This window comes from Syngnathus scovelli, chromosome 6 (genome assembly GCF_024217435.2).
Source record: "Syngnathus scovelli strain Florida chromosome 6, RoL_Ssco_1.2, whole genome shotgun sequence".
Classification (NCBI taxonomy): Eukaryota; Metazoa; Chordata; class Actinopteri; order Syngnathiformes; family Syngnathidae; genus Syngnathus; species Syngnathus scovelli.
Window position 1 is genome coordinate 2976256 of NC_090852.1, and position 7914 is coordinate 2984169.

The window sequence follows — 7914 nt, forward strand, 5'->3', positions numbered from 1 at the left end:
TACACAAGTCCCGTCACAATTGCTAAACATGATAGCAGAATTAAACAACCAAGCTAATGACAGCAATGGGCGTATCAGTCCTGATATTCCTGTCCAGTTGCTAAACATTATCCAAAATCTAAATACGCAGCCTCTGGTTGACCCGTTGACCGCTAACCCTGTCGATTCATCGCCGGTTGCTATTGACGACGTTCCACCGACATTTCAGCCTAACAACTGCTCTGTTATAATTGATCACGAAATAGATGTTATTGATGACAACACACCAGCATTTCAACACATGCCCCAGGAATCTAACAGCGGTTCTATATTAGCTGATCAGCGCGGCGGTTCTGTTGTAGTCAATAGACCGCATTTCAATAATGTAGAGGTAAGGCGACAGTTAAATATACCATCGCAACAGAACATTAATGATTTTGGAACCTTCTACCTCCAGATTGAAGATAAAATAGATGATGTCATGCTAGAGGTGGTTAGCCGGGGACAACCAGGTGATGTAATTCAGATCGAGTTAGTAGGTGGTAACGATAGAGCTCACATCTACCAGCAAACTACTGATATAAACTCTATCAGAGATAGTGTATCAGACATGCTTGAGCGTTCAACCCAATCAAATACAGAGCTTCTGGCTGATGAGGGTTTAGAGCTCATTGCACAAATAGTCACTCCATTGCGCGGTGAAATGCGTCGCAGGTTGTTGAACACTACCAACAGAGAGATTTTGAGGTTGAGAAAACGACACTTACACATACCTTGTAATAAAGACACCAGTTTGTGTTTTGCTCTCTGCTAAATGACACACTCAGAACAAAACAGGCCACAAGACAGGCACGGCTCTTACACGAGAGTGTAGGATTGGATTGTCAAACACCTGTGAGTCTGGGCGATGTTCATAAATTTGAGAAAGTCCTCAAGCGGAAAATAACTGTAATGTATCGAAAAGAGGACTGCCGCCCTATGACTTTTTTCGACACGCATTATCCCAAAATAGATAACGACACTTTGTCTTACACCTCGAGGGTCATTATTACGGCGTGAAAGCGATAGATGCATTCTTTTGCAGACCTTGTTACAAATTGGCAACAGCACCAGTGTGAAGGACACTGTAGCGTTTGTCTCGATCCGTGTTGTAAACAACGAAGGATTAAACCTGTCATCTGCCCCGACTGTAACAAAACTTGTCGTAATGAGGAATGTTTTACCAAACGTAAAGAGTTTCGATCGATGAATCGTGTGAGCAACTGCACTTCATACAAAAAATGCTTGCAGTGTGGTCTTCGGTATTATGTAAAAGCTGATGGTACCGGTGCTAAACATCGTTGCCCCATTAAAAACTGCACAGTGTGTGATGAGATCTTAAATCAAGATGATGCCTTGCTGAACCCCCACATGTGCTACATTCAGCCCATCAAACCTCAACCACCGTGCAAAAATGTAGTCTACTACGATTTCGAACCCTATGTAGGTACAGATGGTTTACACAAACCTTTTCTCATCTGTTGCAAATCAAATAGACCGACGAAACAATGGTTTGGCACAGATTGTGTTGACGAATTTCTCAGATTTTTTCGAAGGCCAAGGTTTAAACAAACTACGTTTGTTGCACATAATGCGAGAGGTTTTGATTCATACATACTGATAAGGAGAATGCTTGAATTAGGTCTCAAACTTGACATTCTGATGCAGGGGAGTTTGTCGATTTAAATACAAAATCTCGATTCATAGACTCTCTCTCATTCTTGACGATGCCTCTAAGTGCGATGCCTAAGGCCCTGGGGTTTGAAGACAAATCAAAGGGTTACTTCCCACACAAATTCAGCTCTTTAGAGCATCTAAACTACGTAGGGTCTCACCCTGACCCCGCGTACTACGATATCGAGCGAATGTCACCCTCTCAACGATCAAAGTTTGACGAATGGTATGCCAAAGAAGCTAACAATTTGTTTGATTTTGCTAAACAGGCGATAGCCTACTGCGAGAATGACGTTTACCTGTTAATGCAGGGGTGTGAGAAATTCAGGAGCGAGTTTTTTGAGGCCACCGGAACAGACCCGTTCAATGCGGTAGCAATTGCGTCTGCGTGCATGAAAATTTTTCGCACTAATTTTCTAACCCCTCAAACACAAGCCATTACACCTTTAGACAACTATATGCGTCAGCACAAAGCTTTTTCGCATGACTCTATTCAGTACATGCAATGGATCATGCACAGCCAAAATATCCAAATTAGACATGCATTGAACGGCGGTGAAGTTAGGATAGATAACTACACGGTAGACGGATATTCTGAAATTGGGGGCGTAAAAATAGTGTTTGAGTATTTTGGTTGTTATCACCACGGCTGCGCAGAATGCTTCGACCTCTCTAAAATATGCCCGACAACAAAACACCCTTTTCAGGAGAGGTTTGATAAAACACAAAAGAAAATTGAGAAACTACAGCTTAGACAGGATGTGTACCTTGTAATTATGTGGGAGCATGAATGGTTGCAAATGAAAAAGATGAACATAGAGGTGAAGGAATTCCTGAAAAAAACAAAATTTCCTACACCGCTCAAACCGAGGCAGGCTCTTTTTGGGGGCAGAACAAACACATTCGTTTTAAGATACACGGCAGAGCCTAACGAGCGTGTGTTGTATGTTGATGTGACGTCATTATACCCTTTCATCAACAGTACAGGCACCTACCCTATCGGTCATCCAACGATTATCCACGGTGATTTTAAAGACCCTAGGTCCCATTTCGGTTTCATCAGCGCCACAGTCAACCCACCCCGTGGTTTGTATTTTCCTGTTCTACCCTTCAAAACAGCTAAAGGTAAACTCGTCTTCACACTGTGTACATGCGCCGAGTGTAACAACCAGCAGACGGCGTGTACACATAATGATGATCAAAGATCGTTAACAGGTGTTTGGACAACCCCTGAATTTGTTAAGGCACTTGATCTCGGGTACACGGTTGCAGATATTACCGAAGTATGGCATTACACAAGAACGAGCGACACAATTTTCCGTGATTATATGCGAACATTTCTAAAAGATAAACAGGAATCTTCAGGTTATCCGGCTCACGTGGTCAACCAGGCGGATAGAGAAAGATACATAGAAGGGTATGCCATTCATCAGGGTATCCAACTAGACCAGGGGTGGGCAAACTTTTTGACTTGCGGGCCGAATTGGGTTCTAAATTTTGACCGGGGGGCCGAACCAGGAGCAGATGGATGTAGTGTTTGTGTGAAGTAATATAAACGACCTGTAAAGGTCATTGCATAAAAGGTTTTGGCCTTTAGTAGGTAGTAAAGCATGGATATTCAAAAAAAGTTTTTTGAAAACAAATGCATTTATTAACAGCATTAAAAAAAAAAACATCCCTAAAAAACTGCTATCAGTGATTCTCATAAAATATGACACTGTTATTATGAATAACAGTCTCCATCACTTCAGTGCCTGCAGGTCAGATTAATGAAAGATGTATGTTTATCTTATGAGATCACAACAAACGGCAAACATTCTGACCAAATATATCATCTTGAAGAATCGGTGAAAGCATACATCCAAATAAAGTAATCAAAACGGCAACACGGTGAGGGGTATCTGAAAATCAGAGCAGAGTTTTAACTCACAAACACCTGGTAACAGAGGTGAGGAAACGGAAAACACTTCCTTAAAGTAAACCTTAAGAACTTTAAAGGTTAAGATTAGTCACAAACAGGTGGTGCATCAATGTCCTTGAGCATCCTGCATTGTTTGAAAATGAGAATGGTCGCTAGTTTCAATCCCTGCTATTTGTACAGATCATATCCAAAATGCATTTTTTTACAACAAACTTGAAAGCCTCCCCTTCATTTTCAGTGTTCATTTGATGTTGATGTTCATGTGGCTGAACGTCACGTCGCGTACGTCGAGCCAAATTGGCCACTCTTTTTAAACACTCGGCACTCAGTGTCCACCTTGCTTTTCCTTGGGCGACTCATTTTAATGGAAGGATTCCAGGGGAAGGTTTGTGGGTGGCTTTAGCGTAAAACTGTATCCGAAAACTCGGCGCGCAAATTACAAGAATGCTGTCGTCACAGCCCACGCTCTAAATTCGGCACTGCTACAAATAGAGCGCGAGTGCGGCATTTCCGTACTACTGAGTACGTACTTGTGAGTGTGCACCGAGCTTTCTGACACGGCTTCCGGTAGTAAATGCGCAGGCGAGTGGTTCCCCATCTACTGGGGAAACGCAGTCATTGCAGGCAAAATGACCGAAAAAAAAAAAGTTTAATAATACAATTTATTTAGGGTTGGCGGGCCGGATTAAACGGTCCCGTGGGCCGGATGTGGCCCGCGGGCCGTAGTTTGCCCATACCTGAACTAGACCCTTCCAAAATTGCTGTAAACCCTGGCAAAAGGCAAGTGTCAAAACTCTGTCTTAACAATCTATGGGGAAAACACAAAAATTGTGACAAAATCTGAGGATTTTTTTTGAACTTCTGTTTTCAGGTCTGTACAATGTGAAATTCTTCCATTTTATCAGTGAAAAGCTTTCGATTGTGCAGTATTGTTTCAACATAAACAATGAGATCCCCGCCTCAAAAACATCAAACGTGGCTGCAGCGTGTTTCACAACAGCCTATGCACGCCTAAAAATGTACAGCTATTTAGAAATTTTACAGAGGCGTGTCCTTTACACCGATACAGACAGCCTCGTGTACACAGTGAAACCGGGCGAAAGTGTTCTCCCTCTAGGGGATTATCTGGGTGATTTGACAGATGAGCTTTCGAATGACAGCATTTTAGAATTTGTCTCAGCGGGGCCAAAAACATACGCTTACAAAACACGAGGATCATCTCAGACGGTCATGAAAGTGAAGGGGATCACGCAGACTCACGAAAGCGGTCAGAACATCAATCTCGATAGCATGCTCAGTTTGGTTCAAGGGTACATCGATACAGCAGGTGCAACCTCAGATGTGCTATACGCTCCTCAACATAATATTGTTCGCGATGAGGGTTTCATCTCAGAAACATGTCATTTTCCAAGCGGCTTCATGTGGTGTACGATAAAAGAAGGCTGCTAGAGCGAGGCACCACTGAACCGTTTGGCTACTGATATTTCTATCTATCTATCCATATGTGTGTCTGTGTGTGGAAATGGCTTTTAACCAGATTGAATTTGACCCTAGATTAGAATTTCCTTTTTCATCTCTAGTAGCAGGGCCTTCAGGTTGTGGCAAGACTTTCTTTGTAAAAAATGTATTGGAAAATCCTGAACATGTTATGAGAAAAAAAATGATAATATTGTCGGGGTTTATACTTCATATCAACCAATGTACGATGAGCTCAAAAACCTGAATAAAGACATTCTTTTTTATCAAGGGGCTGCCTGAATCTTTTGATGACGAGAAGCTGTTCCCACCACAGCAGCAGCATCTACTGATTTTGGATGACATCATCTTCCAAGCTTCGGATAATCCGGAAGTGGTCCGGAAATTCACCCAATATAGACATCCTAAAAATGTAAGCGTTATAATGCTAACGCAGAATGTATTCCATCAGGGCAAATTCAGCCGTACTATTAGTTTAAACAGTAATTATTTGATTTTGTTCAAAAACCCCCGCGATAAACTGCAGGTGAATGTCCTGGCGAATCAAATTTCTCCCAGCAACCGGAAGTTTTTCCTGGAATGCTTTGAAGATGCTACAAGAGAGCTGCATGGGTATTTACTGGTAGGTTTGACACCTTCATGCCCAGAACAATATAGACTACGTACAGGTGTACTACATAACCAGTGGCCTGTCGTTTATATCCCCAAACAATAAAACGATGATGAAGCTTTTAAAACCCCTCCGCGAGTCGTCACCTTATCGTGGTGGAGGGGTTTGCGTGCCCCTATGATCCTAGGAGCCATGTTGTCGGGGGCTTCATGCCCCTGGTAGGGTCACCCATGGCAAACGGGTCCTAGGTGAGGGGCCAGACAAAGCACGGCTCACAAGCCCCTTATGATGAGTAATATAAATGGACTTAGTTTTCCCTCGCCCGGACGCGGGTCACCGGGGCCTCCCTCTGGAGCCAGGCCTGGAGGCGGGGCTCGAAGGCGAGCGTCTGGTGGCCGGGCCTTCGCCCATGGGGCCCGGCCGGGCATAGCCCGAAATGGAAACGTGGGTCCCCCTTCCCATGGGCTCACCACCTGTGGGAGGGGCCGAAGGGGTCGGGTGCAATGTGAGCTGGGCGGCAGCCAAAGGCGGGGACCTTGGCGGTCTGATCCCCGGCTGCAGAAGCTGGCTCTTGGGACATGGAATGTCACCTCTCTGGCTGGAAAGGAGCCCGAGCTGGTGTGCGAGGCAGAAAGATTCCGACTAGATATAGTCGGACTAGCCTCCACACACAATTTGGGTTCCGGTACAAGCCCTCTCGAGAGGGGCTGGACTCTCTTCCACTCTGGAGTTGCCCACGGTGAGAGGCGTCGAGCAGGTGTGGGTATACTTATTGCCCCCCGGCTGGGCGCCTGCACATTGGGGTTCACCCCGGTGAACGAGAGGGTAGCCTCCCTCCGCCTTCGGGTGGGGGGACGGGTCCTGACTGTTGTTTGTGTCTATGCACCAAACAGCAGCTCAGAGTACCCACCCTTCTTGGGGTCCCTGGAGGAAGTGCTGGAGAGCGCTCCTTCTGGGGACTCTATCGTTCTACTGGGTGACTTCAATGCTCACGTGGGCAATGACAGTGAGACCTGGAAGGGCGTGATTGGGAGGAACGGCCCCCCTGATCTGAACCCGAGCGGTGTTCTATTGTTGGACTTCTGTGCTCGACACGGATTTTCAATAATGAACACCATGTTCAAACATAAGGGTGTCCATGTGTGCACTTGGCACCAGGACACCCTAGGCCGCAGTTCGATGATCGACTTTGTAGTCGTGTCATCGGATTTGCGGCCGCATGTTTTGGACACTCGGGTGAAGAGAGGGGCGGAGCTGTCAACTGATCACCACCTGGTGGTGGGTTGGCTCCGATGGTGGGGGAAGATGCCGGTCCGACCTGGCAGACCCAAACGCTCTGTGAGGGTCTGCTGGGAACGTCTGGCAGAATCTCCTGTCAGGAAGAGCTTCAACTCCCACCTCCGGCAGAGCTTTTCCCACGTCCCGGGGGAGGCGGGGGACATTGAGTCTGAGTGGACCATGTTCCGCGCCTCCATTGTTGAGGCGGCCGACCGGAGCTGTGGCCGTAAGGTCGTTGGTGCCTGTCGTGGCGGCAACCCCCGAACCCGCTGGTGGACACCGGCGGTAAGGGATGCCGTCAAGCTGAAGAAGGAGTCCTATCGGGCCGTTTTGGCCTGCGGGACTCCGGAGGCAGCTGACGGGTACCGGATGGCCAAGCGGAACGCGGCTTCGGCGGTTGCTGAGGCAAAAACCCGGGCGTGGGAGGAGTTCGGTGAGGCCATGGAGAATGACTTTCGGACGGCTTCGAGGAAATTCTGGTCCACCATCCGGCGTCTCAGGAGGGGGAAGCAGTGCAACGTCAACACTGTTTACAGTGGGGATGGCGTGCTGCTGACCTCGACTCGGGACGTCGTGAGTCGGTGGGGAGAATACTTCGAAGACCTCCTCAATTCCACCTACACGCCTTCCATTGAGGAAGCAGGGCCTAGAGACTCTGAGGCGGATTCTCCAATCTCTGGGGTCGAAGTCACTGAGGTAGTTAAAAAACTCCTCGGTGGCAAGGCCCCGGGGGTGGATGAGATCCGCCCAGAGTTCTTAAAGGCTCTGGATGTTGTGGGGCTGTCATGGCTGACACGCCTCTACAACGTTGCGTGGACATCGGGGACAGTGCCTCTGGATTGGCAGACTGGGGTGGTGGTTCCCCTCTTTAAGAAGGGGGACCGGAGGGTATGTTCCAATTACAGGGGAATCACACTCCTCAGCCTCCCTGGTAAGG